Below are 16,429 nucleotides of genomic sequence, written 5' to 3'. Positions count from 1 at the left end.
AAACATTGCAATAATGGACCAGGCATAAACAATGCTTCAGTAGATAATTCTATACTAATATGTTTAATTAAACCAGGTTTAAGATTAAAAGCTCAATACAGCCATTAGTTTATGAGCTACTGTTCTACGTAAGCTTTCACAATGTTATTGCATCAGCAGAGTTGGAACTTTTTGCAGCATGAATAAAATTAGCTGTCTGTACTGTGGTGAATTGGATTCAGGTTCCTACCCGGTTCGTGTAAGGTAAAACCATGGTGCCACCTACAGCACAACAGAAGAAATACACCCTTTCAACTGAGGTAGCGTAGAACGCTGCTCACCACTTCACTGGTCTACAGATGGATTCCACTCAAAATGTTATTCGATGTTTGTAATAACATACTTTTTGGAAGCATAAAAGACATTGGTATTAAATTGGACATACTGGAGCTAAAAACATCACTCAAAGGCAAGCTCCTCTTTTGATACAAACAATTTAACAGTGATATGGATTCTCCTTCACCATTATCCGGTGCAACAATACCAGTTACATTATTTTGCATTGGACTCATTCTAACAGTGACTCTTGAACACCTCTTCACAACAATCCCAACCTAGACGTGTGGGAAAAAAACTAACAATGTTAAGCAAACCATGAGCTAAATTGTGATCCCTTAGATATACACTAACTCAAAAAGGAACAGAACATTATGATCAGTCAAGTGTCATGAAATCCATCTCAAGAACAACACTAAATGAAGAGTGAAAGCCTGGAGTCTCCTCAAACAAAAAAAACATTTCTAAACTAACCTTCGCGACAAAACACCAACTTGATGTGATATGTAGCTGAAAAAAAGTTGGTCTTAGACCTTAGACCCCACCCGCCCCCAGAGCAGAACAATCAAAACGCAGTCCCTGGATCCCTCACAGTCACTTTTTTACTACTTTTTTGTCTGAACAGCATTTTGAAGGAAGACTTCCTCTTGATTTTGGATTGTTTAAGTCCTGTCCACCAGAACAATGAGAGGAAATGACATTAAGCAAGGAACATCCCAGGCTTTAAAGACAGGGGCATTTTAAATCAACCACGTTAAATACTCACCAAGAGTCTGCATCATTTCATTCAACTGCTGATCCTCTTTGTCTTCCCTAAAAATGGAGAACATGTTTAGGTTTTTCAAGTTAGACATCCAGCTTGACCTCAGTGGCATTCCAGTCACTGCTTGAGACCATTGCAGATATTGAAATGCTACTCACATTTAAAAAAGAAAATGGGTCACAACTCACAAATTGTACAAACATTAAAGTGGCAACATTTCCCTACCTGAGCCTGTCTTCATCCAGTCCTTCTACAATGGCGTTTCTACCGTTCACAATCTCCATCAACCTCTCCATCAGCCCGTTCTCTCGCCGACGCTCCTCTGTAGACTTCAGATGATCTGTGATACCAGGGATAAGACCTGTGTTTGACAGGAGCACGACACTACAACATGGTAGCTGCTGATCTGTTAGGGGGATGTAAAGTGAACAGTTGAGGTGCTGTGTGAGCTTTGTGCCGCCTACCTGGTTTCTCCAACAGTCTGCGCAGCTCACCCTCCACCCCAGGCTGCTGACCCTCCAGGTCTTGAGTCTTAGCTCTGACAAATGCAATAAGTGATGTTTAAGCCATTGTAAATCCAAAATAGTGCATATACATTTGGGTAACATTTAACTTGACAAGTACTCACATGTACACAAGCTCTGACTCCCTCCTAATGTACGTCTGCTTCTTTCGGATCAGGTTGAACCAGTCAACCATCAGAGGGTCCATCAAAATGTCCCCCTTACCCTCTGCAAAAGGCCAGTGTCAAGGAAGTTCATTGGCAATACATTTAAAAAATGACATTTATTTGTGTAAGACTTATGAACAAAATTAAATCACATTGTTCCAGTCCAACATGCACATTGAGCCTTTGTCTAAGGGCTGTGTGTATACAAACACACCAGCCACAACCAATAGTACAAACTGGCCTGGGACAGAGAGAAGAGTCCCATTAACTCCCCCTGCCTCCTATCAGCAGGACAGCCAGGAGCATGTAAGGATTGAGGGAAGGAGTAAAGCAGTGAACCGGATAATAATATTAATATAACTGTGCCCAGATGGTGACCTTGAGCAGAGCAATCAGGCCCCCCTACTGCCCCTGCTCTGTCTGCAGCCACAGCCAGTCTCTGGGGCTGGTCAGCTATTCACCACCACCTCTCTATCACTCAAGGGGGATGGATCGTATCAGAGAGGGAGAAGGTGCCCCCATGTGGGCTGTGCCCGCCTCTCGCCTCATTGGGCCGTGGAGGAGGGAAATGGAACCTGTTCGGCAGTCACACCTCTCCCCTCCAGGCTGTGTGGGTTTGGATTCCTGTGTAAAATCCCAGGTGGGCTAGCAGGTGTCATGACTGTCCTGATCAGGTCAGGTTACAGGATACCACAACCCTACATATTATCTCTCAACCCCAACGGAGGAGAGATCTTGGGGTTTGAAGATGTGGGCGTTTTATGACCTCATGCCCCTGGTAAATCTCAGGCCACAGACACATTCCTTTGTCCTGTTACTATGGAGAACCAGCCTCAGAACATTAAATATGAAATAAAGGGACTTTGGAACAATGGTTTCCATCAGCCACAATGGTGGTCATGACGATAGATGGAATATGAAAATGTATGTAATTTTTGTTTTGTTATTAACGGTTAATCGATGGCGTTATTACAAAAACATTGTAACGTGAAGAGTTTTCCTAGTACATGTTTGATGTTTATACATTGTACGTTGTGTGGAATATGTCCAAATCAAAGGGAATGTTTTGGTAAAGATGAAATGTTAAGTTAGTTGTCTAAAATCGGATTTGAGAAAAACCTTGCTCTTAACTGGGTACGCCTAGTGAATTGCCCTTACAGGCGGTTACGCACACTTCTGACCCAAGGGTATAAAACCTGTGAGTGAAGAATTTACAGGGAAGACTGCGTGACCCAAGCTGCAGCTAAGGTCTAAAAAGTCAACGAACCCTAAACCCAACTCAAGTTTGAAGACAAAGAAATATTTTTCTGCCTCCCGGGTGGCGCAGTGGTTAAGGGTGCTGTACTGCAGCGCCAGCTGTGCCATCAGAGTCCCTGGGTTCGCGCCCAGGCTCTGTCGTAACCGGCCGCGACCGGGAGGTCCGTGGGGCGACGCACAATTGGCCTAGCGTCGTCCGGGTTAGGGAGGGCTTGGTCGGTAGGGATGTCCTTGTCTCATCGCGCACCAGCGACTCCTGTGGCGGGCCGGGCGCAGTGCGCGCTAACCAAGGTTGCCAGGTGCACGGTGTAGCCTCCGACACATTGGTGCAGCTGGCTTCCCGGGTTGGATGCGCGCTGTGTTAAGAAGCAGCACAGCTGGCTGGGTTGTGTATCGGAGGGCGCATGACTTTCAACCTTAGTCTCTCCCGAGCCCGTACGGGAGTTGTAGCGATGAGACAAGATAGTAGCTACTAACAATTGGATACCACGAAATTGGGGAGAAAAAGGGGTAAAATAAAATTTAAAAAACTATATTTTTCTACCCAAGCTACGAATGAGTAGATGTGTCTAAGCGGGTGAATTCAAGTCGAACCACCCCCTTCCAGAGCAAGGGTGAAGGAACAGACTCCTAAGCCAAAAGGACACGGACATCGTGAGGACGACCAGAAAGGTGCGACGGAGAAGTACGTCATCGAGCAGCCTGAATGGTCCACACGGAGAATCCACAGAGAACTTCCCCACATAATTACATCATTATATTCTGACCCATAAGAGCAGCAGTTTGGGGCAAGGCTAGGGTTAGAATAAGCATAGCTGACAAATTCACCCAAATGTATATTTCTTTCATATACTTTCTTTTTCTCTTTGAGTAACACTCGCCATAGTGTTATGACCCGTTATACTACGTTCTAATCAATAGCCTTTAAGGTGTATCTTTAATCATCATTTTAGCTTTTTAGTAAATAAATATTAAACTAAGATTGGTGTGGTACGAACTCATTGGCGAGACCCGGGTCCCTGCAGATTCACAGACTATACGACGTTCAGAACGAGATTGAAGAGGTAACTGGTTAATTAGTGGCTGTTGTAAAATCGATATTCTGATATTCTTTGAGTTAATTTGGGAAATAGAAAATCAATAAAAACTAACCTGGTGCCCCAGGTTAATGAGTTAATAATTGCTTGATTCAGTTAATCACGCAATTAGAAACTTTTAATCACTCGATGAGCAACAGTCGTCACATTAACTAATAGAACTTCACAACACAGGGATAACATGCTCACCATCAGAGCACAACTCAAAACTGAGAAGTGGAGGGACTGGGCCATTTCAATTGAAGTACATTAATAAATATCTAATCATAAAGGCTGGTCTATTTGGAAGTTAACTTGGAAATAAACATTGATCGAGGGGGAGAATCTCAATTGCATACTCCTTGCATCCTCTCCCTTCTCAAAACCCATTGGAGGAGAAGGTCAGAGGGGAGGGGCTTGGCTTTCTCATCTAATGGGTTGAGGCGAGGAGTACGCAATTGAGATTCTCCCATGGTGTCCTTCAAAATCCTGTCCTGAAAAAAGACCCAGTTAAGGTTGAAACATGGTCAGTCTTAACATAAACGACAAGCAATTCTGCACACAGTCCTTCAAAAGCCAGACTAGTGCCAAAACCAATAACTTACCTAAATGTCAAAGGGAGAAAGTGTATGCAGAGGACCTCTCTCCTACTTGCTTTGGCAAATAAACAATCGCTATTAGTCAACATCAACAAAGGAAGGAGAAACACTGGGAGTCAAGGGAAGTCCCAAGGCAAGTACCTTCCTCACAGCTGCGAAGCCTCTTCTCCATCTCCACTCCCTTCCTCTCCAAGTCACCCAGGCTGTCTCCAATCTCACGCAGCTCCTTCACTATCTGGTCCATAGGGATGTGATGGGACTTCCATTGAACAAAACAAAGAAAACCTATTGTGTCACCACCAATTGCTAATCCTGTGTAATTATTTAACTATGACCTGAATTTCATAAGAATATTACATATTTTCACATAGGATAGTTATTGCCTCTGATAAGCTCTAGTAACATGCCACTATTTATGTATGAGACATAACTGACAACTTACTGAGGGGGACCTCGTTTCAGACTGGGAGGTGTTTGTGGGTGACAAATACTTCCCATTTTTGGAGCCTAAGAGGTAGATAGAATAGGATTATTACATATTTAATGGCTGACACTCAGGGAGCCATTGTCACATAAGACTTAACTTCTGAAAATAAACAGGCTAAGACATAACAAAAACAAATTAAAACAATGGTTGAGACAATGTCTGGTAATAGAAAGTAAAGGCCCAGTCTAACCTGTGGAACCCTGGCGAGGCTGTTTAGGAGACATAGGGGGAGAATAATTGACATCCGTTGAGCCTAAAAGAAGAAAAAAACAAAAAAACAAAGTGTAACCGATTAATAAACTGCAAAATATAGACTCCAAATACATTGTTGCGATGCAATCACTGAACAGAGTTCTTGTCTTTACCCGATCCCGCAGAGCTGTGGTGAGGCTTATTGGGAGTTGGAACCCTGTGCCAGACAGGAACCAGGGGAGGAGTGGACAACAGAGGAGTAGAATAATTCCCATTTTTAGTACCTAGAAGGTGAAGCGCGATAATTTAAAAATCACAAGTCATCGAAAATGTTTACTCAATCATTTATGAAACACTACTCTGCCAACTATAGAGGATAAGATAATAAAAAGCAGGTACCCAAGCCTCCAGAGCCGCAACGGGGCTGCTTGGGAGACGGAGCTCTGTGAGACACCGGGCCAGGTGGAGGGTTGAAGGCTGCTGGGGGAATCGGAGGAGAGGTAGAGCTGATGTTGACGATGATACTAGTAGCGAAAGACTTCGAGATGGCTTCAGGTTTGGGTTGCTCAACAATGATCGCATGGTCCTCAGAGTCAGAGGTCCTGGAGAAAGAGGGTGCATGTAAGGAGCAGGAAAAGATTGGACTTTCCCCTGAAATCAACCAATTTGGATTGAACATAGAGTAAGTACAAACAGAACATTCAACCTCACCTTAAATATTTAGAAATAATGGAGGTGAGAAAATAGTGGAGGGGGTCATCAGAGGGAACTCTGGGAAACTAGTTAGTGTTGCACTAGGGTTCATTTCAGGCATAGCACTCCTTGGGACTTGTGAGGATGGGGGAGGAGAGTGGCTGCAATTTGAGCCAATCAGCCATAACAGAGCAGGGCGAGGCAGGATGAATCCGGAGGCTGGAGGAGTGGATAAATGCGACGCCCAACTGGTTAGCTCTCCAGATCAGATATATAATTTAATCTCTCACCCGGGTGACAATACCTGCCTTCCCTTTGTGTGGATGTACAGGATTAGAAAGAGAAAGTGGTTGATTAACAGATGAGCAGTCCAGACTTACTTCAGTCCTGGTCCATTTTTAACAGGCTTGAGCTTTGATCGCCAGTTAACAGGAGCCTCTGCACAGTCTGCACTTACTGCCAAAGAGACATACATTTTGAAAGGAGAGTAGATGATTCAAGCTCATTATCAAATTCTACAATTCTATTTAATGTTAAAAATAAAAACATTTAAAAAGGGCTAAACAAGATGGGATAACTAAATAAAAAGTGGCTGTTAGTAAAGACTGCTAATGCACTAGCAGCTCATCTTATTTTCATGCACTTCAAAACAGACTTTTGTTAAACTGTATGGAAATGCTGTTCGTGGCTACACCCTTGCATTAACAACAAGGTAATCGAAAGCGTTCTAGCTTTTGAAGTTTCCCCTATGACCCATTGTAAAAACATGATCGTGATAAAAAAAGTTCTGAAAATGAAATGGAATTGAAAAAGCTTGCCTTTGGTGCTGAAGGATACGGTTGTTGGTCTGGCGCTGGCTTTGTTGACGGTGTTAAGCAATTCCTTATTGCTGGTGAAGAGTTGTCCTGCTGTGCCTGGACCACATTTAGCCTGCTTCCAGCTGGGGAGGTCAGCTGAGCTTAGCACATCTCCAAACCTGGGAAGCAATACTATCACCATTAGGTTTGGAAATGTACATTTAGTAATAGCTGACATCCACAAAATGATATGAACTGTGGCTGTGCACACTCGAACAAGACTAAAAGCCTATAGGTAAGCACATAGGCCTTTAATCACCTTCTTTCTGCTGGTCGGATAACAAAATATCTGGTGTTATTGTTGTTGCAGTTCGCTTCAGCTAGTTTCTGGGTAATGACAGCCCTGGCTCGGTTCTTCTCTTCCTCAGGATTCAGGGGTACCCTCGGCAGTCCTGAGGGGGCTGGGGACTTCTGACTGCTGGAGGTTGAGGTAGATGACTGGAAGAACCTCTGCCGTGCTGCCTGGGTTCTCTGGGCCGAGCTGGTCCAGGGTTGGGGAGCTGGGGTGGTGGTCTCCACTGGCTTCAAGACCACCTTGATGGGGGTCAAAGGCACAGAGGTGGAGCAGGAGACAGACTGGACTCTGCTGGTGTCACTTTTGGATTCAACTTTGGCGCTTGGGCATCCGGGTTTTGATGACAACCCCAGAGGAGGGAGGCTCGTTGCAGCCATTCTTAGTGTTCTGGTCATCATTACAGATGAAGATACCTGGCTCCTTCCCTGGTTTATAGGCCCCAGCCAGGAGGACGATGGAGCATTCACTGCACCTAGTGAAAGGTGCAACATAAAAGGTGTCAACACGTTTTAACCATAATGGTGGATCTGGTTTCTATGTTTAAAGTGAACATTTACTTGAAGCAGCTCCTGTGGTAAAGCTTCCCCTCGATAAAGTGCCGTTGGACCAGATGAACGTGGCATTTGCACACAACACATTTACTGCTGAGAGTGCCTGTCTTATTGGACCTCTCCACCAAAACTTCAGTCTTCTGTGGAAGAGAAAAAAAGTGTTTTGGTCAGGTGAACTAAACTCCCCCCTGTCAACTGCGTTTATTTTCAGCAAAATTAACATGTGTAAATATTTGTATGAACATAAGATTCAACTACTGAGACAAACTGAACAAGTTCCACAGACATGTGACTAACAGAAATGGAATAATGTGTGAGAGTCCAATGGTAACGAGGCATTACACAACTCTAGCCAACGCTTGGCATTGCGATCTTAAGCTTGTGTGTGGCTGCTCGGCCATGGAAACCCATTTCATGAAGCTCTCTATGAACAGTTATTGTGCTGACGTTGCTTCCAGAGGCAGTTTGGAACTCTGTAGCTAGTGTTGCAACCGAGGACAGACGATTTTTACACGCTACAGCACTCGGCAGTCCTGTTCTGTGACTGACCACATCGCAGCTGAGCCATTGTTGCTCCTTTACATTTCCACTTCACAATAACAGCACTCACAGTTGACTGGGGCAGCTCTAGCAGGGCAGACATTTTACAAACTGACTTGTTGGAAAGGTGGCATCTTATGACAGTGCCACATTGAAAGTCACTCAGCTCTGCAGTAAGGCCATTCCACTGCCAATGTTTGTCTACAGAGATTTTATTGTGTGCTTGAAATTATACACCTGTTAGCAATGGGTGTGGCTGAAATAAAATCCACTAATTTGAAGGGTTGTCCACATTCTTTTGTATATATTGTGTACATTTAGTAGTTCATATATATATATATATATATACATATATATTTCTTTAAATAGACATTAAAGAACCATTTGTACCTGAACAGCAGCTCTGGTTGCTTTGGGGGAGGTTTTCACCATGAGAGAGGGAGGTTGGCGATTCTCTATTGCCATTTTAGACACTATGGTTTTGGCCACCACCGGGAGATTCTTCTTTCCACATGGCTCCTCCTTGGAGCCCTCTGCTGGTCTTTTCACAGCACCCACCCCTCCAACTGGAAAAAACAACATTGGCCATCAGAAATTAGAGGGTTGAGCCACAATACTCTAGTCTACAATAGCTCAGTAGAGATGCTTTGTGAAACTGAAATAGTTTGAATATACTATCTTTTAAACCAATAACCATAAACAATTTGAAAAACATTTGACAATATTTAAATGTACTACTGATTGTAAGGACAGGCACATTTCACTAAACGGGTTTGAAGCATTGTTTCACCCAATTTAACATACGCATGTATTTCTCACAATCACCTTAAGTAACACCGCACCAGGAAAGAAAACACTTAAAGTGCAACATATAGGCTAGTGCTCCAATGTAACAAAGCTGCCTCAAGTCAGAGTCTTACTAGGGTTGCGTCCGTGGAAGTAGTTGTAGTACTGTGAGACGTAGGTGAGGATGCTCAGTCGGTCTGGGATCCTCAGGGCCACCATGTCCTCTGCATCCAGCAGAGCAGCGATCCCCAGCTTGTCCTCTGCAACCCGGAAAGCCTGAAGTTAGAAATAAACACTTGTTTTATTAACCAACCCTAAAGTCATAGAGACAACAATTAGAGGGGTCAGGTGCATTGGAGTTCCCCCTAGCATGCAGAACACATAACATTGTACATGTTTACAAACTTAACTTTTAACACTTACAAAGCAGAAGTAACAAGGAAAAATCTTACATCATTTGAATAACACTTTCCCAATGTTCTTGAGTGTTTCTTAAAATACAAAGCAGCTACTTAATTTAACTGTAAACAAGCCAGACAAAATGGTATCTTCAGAAATAGAAAATAGTGTAGTCCAGCCAGCAGCTGTTTGTGGCCCAATGCCAGGGAGGTCTGGACAGGGGGTGAATAATGAATAGCACATTTCCTGTGCACACTCAGCCCTGGGAACAAGGAGGGAGAAGGACAACGGGGCATTGTTTGGGATCAACCTGATGTGCTCATTAAAATGTTAAAGTACAGCCTTGCAGAACGGCATATTCGTTCGTGTTGGAGGAGGAGGAGAAAGGCCAAACAACTTCTACATTTGTGAGATTCTCTGTATAACAGAAACGGAACTGCCCATTGATGCTGTACAAAACAGAGTCTGGACAAAACAAATGTATATTTGAGTCTGTAGTAGATACCCACCAGTGAGAGAAACTCACATGACGACTGCACCTCCTTGTCATGAACAAAGACTACTGTCAATGTATATGGATGTTTGGGACCCACCATGGGGGAATTCCTTCCTAGTTGGTTGCACAAATACGACTAGCGCTTACTTTAAAACTTGAGAGAAAACTTGCAGCACTTTCTGTGTGGCTTAAGTTCTTCTTATGCAAACCCTCAAGCAGTGTTGTCTCATCATACTGTTAACATTTGTAAATGGACCTTTTTATCGTGCGGATCGAGTGGCCCACAGATAACAGTAAGCCTCATTCATAATGAATAACCCAGGGAGCCTCTTCTAGTACTCAGGTTCTTAACAGACGCATTGGGGGATCGGCACGACTAGCAGCTAGTGTTTTGCAACAGATCCTGGAGAGCATAGAACACTGAGGTCTGTAATCCAAAATCAGAGGAAACCAGCACAGAGAACAACTAAATTATGGACAAGTCCCAGCTGCGCTGCTGTTTGACTCATTCTTATCCTAACAGTCCTAACACACTTCCTGCTATGAAGGAAATAGAGGGGTGGGGGACAAAACAGTTGGCCAAATAATTCCAAAGAGTTAACAACAAGTTAAATTCAACCAAGTCAAACATAGTATCTGATGTTAATAGTTAAGCCGGCATCTGTCGAAGTATCAATAGAAATGAGTGCAACTAGCCAAAGTCACTACCAAGTGAATTGTTAGGCAGTATAACACTCACTGACTTGACATGTTCATTACAACTCGCAGATGACATTCTCCTCACATTAAAACAGCAACATAGGACAGACCTTGTATAGCACCCCAAGGAGAGATGGTTTCCCAAACTACAGTTGGTATACGAATAACCTTGCCTGGGACACAAAATCCTAGGAATCCATGTTGTTCAGTTATCAGCTGGGAAAGACGTTCAGCATTTAGCTACAGCGTTTACATACTATGCATGCTAGGGAAGCAATAGGTCACATTTATGGTGAGCCATCACATTCTTTTCAAGAGGTTGCATTCAACATCACCCTTCAGAGCAAAATGTGTTTGCCCCAGTTCAATATAAACACTGAGATGCATATCAAAATAACCATGAATTGACTTGTGCAATTCCAGTCCTTTGGAGACGTCACTAGTAAAAATAGGCCTGAATGTTACAAAGGACATGATGCATTTGTAACAATGCAATCACCTCAAACACAAACCAACTGACTTCTGATAAGATGGTCAAACAGTTCAGTATGGTCATGTCAAGCGTACAACCTTTAACTGTGCTGATGTTACATGCATAAATAGACAGTACATCTTACCAAGTTGTTGTTGTCAAAAACATCCTCTTTATTCAGGGAGTCGTTAGTCTCTGAATATAGAAACACAGGGAAACAATCATTCACATTGTGGAGGTTGATCAAAGGTTATTCCCATGTGAATTTGGGTGCCTAACTGCCCTGTTCAAGATAAATTACCAGGCTTCTGGGATATAACAAAGATAATATTCTAGTCCACTAGTATAGCAAGAAATCTTGTGGGAATGGTTATGCTGTGAAGTTTCTTTCTGTTTCAGACATTTAGTACATAAAATCAAATGTGTTCTCTTGTTAATCAAGAATGATGTTTGGACTTAACTGAAACTCTAAAAGTTTGACTAGGGCACATTTAATTTCCATTCATGTGACATTATGCAATGTATTGATTAAAAATAAGGATCACATGCATACCTACATTGAAACTATGGAAAAAACAAACATACCTTTACTCATAGTTACCACTTATGAATATGGATATTTGCCTATGCTAATCTAGCCTAATTGATGAACATGCTTAGATAAATATAGGTTACATTTTTTATTCAACCAAAATGTTGTCAAGCCTCTGGCTAGAGGGGGACTTCCGACACCATTATTGAGGCAAGGGAAGCCACTGGGAACACTTTCCTTCAAAATAAATAGAACATGATAGCAAATAGCGCTTCGTTCCTATTGTATGTAGTGTTCCATGGGATTACATTAGGCCAAACGTTACATGAGAACATTACTTTTCTAAATCATGATTTGAAGCTATAGTCTAAGCTACAAAATGTGTTTGCAAAGTAAGAAGACAATGACAAAACATTAAAATGTTGTTTGGTTATGATACAAATGGAACGGCGACAGTAGGCTAAGGTTTCCCAAACTCGGTAACGTTAGACGTTTTGGTTTTTGCCCTAACATTAAATCAGCTGATTCAAGTCAACTAATCAAGCTTTGATCATTTGAAATCAGCTGTGTAGTGTTATGGCAAGTAATACCGAGTTTAGAAAACGCCGAGGTCGGTTACTCATAAATATTATAAGATTTTAACTGTAGCTTTAGCAGCGAATGGCCATCGAAGTGTTTGGAAGTATTGATGGTTTGCAGCTGCTAATGATCTGTTGCACCTGATTAACCATTACGTTGAACATCAATTATTCAGCCAAATCTATATTTTAAAGTCACATTAATGCTTACATTAGGGTCGGTCTGTACTTATGGATAAGCGCACAGAACGCCAACCCGTCCTAAAAGTTGTCATGTTGATGACAGCCACATCTCATTACCCATCGCACTGAAGTTTGCACCACTGTTGAAGCGCCTTGATGGCAGCCATCCTTCCTGGAGCGCGTCCTGTCAAATAAATGACTCCCGAAAAAAATATCTATACAAAGAAGTATGCAGCCAGTGGTGTTATGTCTTATTTCAGGTAATGTACAGGTAGTAGAAAGCAGATACCGATTACCAAGAAAGAAAAGCCAGTTCAGTGTTCAATCATCAGCTGATGGTCGCATTTGATTCGCTACCATTGCATAGCTCATGAAAAAGTATATTGGCGTGACGCAAGGGGCGAGGCTTTGGTTCAGTAGCCTAATTAACGCTGTTAATTATAATTTTACACCGTGACATAATTGCACTTTTTAATAATCACAGTGTTGGCAATTAATCGGTCCTTTTTAGTGTCTGTCCGGTTATCAAATATTCATTTGCATTATATCCTGAATAGTCTATTTCAGAGGTAATCATTGGTATAGAAATATATTTCAATATTTACACTATTATTTGAAGTCTGTGTGGTTTTTAATATCATTACTGTTTTCATGGACAAATAGGCTATAGGCCTACATTAACACTAATGAGCAGACATTAGTGTTGAAGCCTTAATGAGCAACTCAATTAGGCTATGAATACAAAGGATTCAGCTGAGCCCTTTTGCTCATTTGCATATGGGTCATTTGCATATGGGGCATTTTCATTCGAAAACCAATGATACATATTTTAAGTTACATGTTGCAAACTCGGAAGGGGCTTAAAGTCTCCATGAAACGAATTAACCAGAATCAGACCCACTGACCCATTTGGGTCACCAATGGTGGTTTTTCAAATTTGACCCAAATGAGATGGGCCTAAATGAAGATGGAGTGACTGGGATACTCTCTAATTGTGAGGATTGGACAGCAATCAAAAAAAGCTGGAGTGTCTGAGTATGACCCAACATAGGAGAAACTGACCCACCAAGAACTCGCGACGACCTCAAACTAGATGCATAGTTTACAAGAGATTAGATGGACATTGATATATTTATTACAAACAGCAACAAAAAACATTTACTTTTGTAAATAATACAAGTAGCCTAATACAGAGTAGGAACAACATACCAAAAAAAGAAAACAAAATACATTGGGGAAAACGTGTGTGGTATCACTGTAATTACACTAAAACGTTTTTTATATTCATTGTTTTAACATAATAGCAAAATATGTGTTACCAGGCCTTGAAATCTACAGAATATAAAGATATGGATAGTTTAATTATTACTGAAGCAAATGCACACTGGCAATAAATATCCTGCTGACAATGAATATACATACAGTTATAATAATACCTATGGGGTTTTCTCATTTGGGCAAAAGACCATCCTCTGTCCTCTCTCCTCCATGACCAGGAAACCGATAACTGGTCAAGAGTGTGTCAAGTTGTTAGGAGGCAAACAAAAGAGTGTCCTCCCCTTCTCAATAGCCAATTTTCATCAAGGATATTCATGTGTATCTTACCACGGAAGGGTTTTGAAATCGTCCACACCCACTTTGAATCAGCGTATTGATTTGTCAGAGGAGAAAAACATGCACATATATTTTTTTAAATATTCTACTTGTTGTTTGTTTTATCTATAAAATCTAACTTCATTTGTTTGGATCACTTTACACTTATTTTGGGATCCACCCCAGTAAACGTAATTTGCCTAATGACGAGTCAGTGGAGAAGGACCGTATCATTTCAAGTAAGCGCATTTCCATCCACGTTCACCCTCCTCGCCGACTGTCCTCGATGACCTTTTTCCCTTTACAAAGGAGGCAAGAGAGGAGGTGAGTAAATCTAACTGATAAAAGGCCCATGAAAGGAGAAGAGATTTCATTACCAGAGGGGGGCACTGTTAGACTACAGAGAGACTTCTGAAAACATACAGAAGACTCAAGCTAACACTCAAGCAGAGCCGGCCCTGGGCACAAGTGACATAGGCGCTCGACCCCCCCGGCCTTAATGGGGCCCCCAACTTTTAAAAAACGAGTCGAGGACTCTACTTAATGTTCAGCTTTAGAATAGTAGAATACACAAGATGTGCCGTGCGTTAGAAGTTTTCCTCTTGCTATGTCAGTCACCCAAATAACTCCTCAGCTAGCATTTTTTAGATTGGTAAGTTAGTCTACCCAGCTACCTAAACTTGTAGTATAGTAGTCATGGGCAAATTAATTACCGACCGTGCACAAAGGGCATGTGTGCAGGGGCCCTTACCTCCAGGGGCCCCCCTTTGATTTTGTTAGTCACTGTCAATCAGATATCATATTAACATGCTATAAGTCATGGCAAAATATGTAGAATTTTAGTAAATTAACTTTAAAACTTAAAATGTTTCTCTCCTCTGTCAAAAGGGCCCCTAAAAGGCTAGGGCCGGCCCTGCACTCAAGATTTACATTCTCCTTTCATTACAATCCTTCCAACTCCCTATTCATATCCCCGGATTCTGCATTGGAATTTGCAGTGACCTTGGCCAAGTGCTGTCATATCCCATGTTTCTTCCACAGAACTAAAGGCTGTTCATGTCATACAGGAGATTGGCCATACAAAAAAGGCCAACGTCTAAGCCCGAAGGAAGTGCTCTGACTGTGAGGCTGAAAATCCATTAGACTTGGAACAGCTGCTCTTTCCATGCTCTGAAAATCAACATGATACAGTTTAGTAGGATAAATAGTGCCAACTCTGGAAAAGTAGTGATAATGATGATACAGGCTATTCTTAATAGTCCCATCCTGCAAATATGTTTCAGCCGACTGTACTTTAAAAAAACATCGATATACAGTATAGCTCAAGACGATACAATATGTGAGTTGTCTTGATATACAAACAGTGATAGCCTCTCTCTGATGTATTTAAATGGCAGCACTGTTGTAAAAAGTTCATCTTTCTCAGCAAAAAACAACATGTTTTTGCCTCGTAATCTTCAGAAGGCGTTCCTGTCATTGGGGGCAGTCATTTTTCAGCCACTTCCATTGTTTCCTGCGAGGGCCTGTGGCAGCACGCAGACATCCTGCCTCTCGGTCTGCAGTGAAGGTAACAGGATAGCCCCGGCCAGGGTTGGGCTTGTCATCGATGAGATCATTGAGAAGTCATCAGAGCGTTTCCTCTTTTGATTTGACCCTAATCTGATGGCTAATGTAAGAGCATTTAGTCACCAGTAAAAAGGCAGAATATCTAAAGACCCTGAGGTGATGGATGAAGCTCAGGACTGTATATCGGAGTTTTACATGTATTATGTACAGATTTATTTAGGTGTGAAAAATCATGAATTTATTAAATAAGGAATTTATTCTGAATTGACTCACCTGGATAAATAAAGGTTCAATAAAATGAACCACCTCAGTGGGGAATGTGAAACGATAACAATGTTATCTTTGTTTCATGTGTTCAAGAGTTCAAGATAGTGAATGATAGAAACTGAAATTGTTCAGCCAAAGTATAAAGAAACATTAAGGATAAAATGTCAAGATGTTGCTATGGATATACTATATATTTATAAGATGTTGTTATGGATATACTATATATTTATAAGATGTTGTTATGGATATACTATATATTTATAAGATGTTGCTATGGATATACTCTATATTTATAAGATGTTGTTATAGATATACTATATATTTATAAGATGTTGTTATGGATATACTATATATTTATAAGATGTTGCTATGGATATACTCTATATTTATAAGATGTTACTATGGATATACTATATATTTATAAGATGTTACTATGGATATACTATATATTTATAAGATGTTACTATGGCTATACTATATATAAGATGTTACTATGGATATACTATATATTTATAAGATGTCGCTATGGATATACTATATATAAGATGTTACTATGGATATGC

The 16,429-nt window shown here is 41.5% G+C and overlaps 1 pseudogene; it reads right to left on the bottom strand.

The window, feature by feature from the left end:
* Window positions 1–9: 9 nt before the first annotated feature.
* On the bottom strand, window positions 10–12,782 carry LOC115110319 (MICAL-like protein 2; annotated as a pseudogene).
* Between the last annotated feature and the right edge of the window lie 3,647 nt (window positions 12,783–16,429).

Source organism: Oncorhynchus nerka, unplaced genomic scaffold (genome assembly GCF_034236695.1).
Source record: "Oncorhynchus nerka isolate Pitt River unplaced genomic scaffold, Oner_Uvic_2.0 unplaced_scaffold_4384, whole genome shotgun sequence".
Taxonomy (NCBI): Eukaryota; Metazoa; Chordata; class Actinopteri; order Salmoniformes; family Salmonidae; genus Oncorhynchus; species Oncorhynchus nerka.
This window is presented reverse-complemented; position numbering and strand designations above follow the sequence as displayed.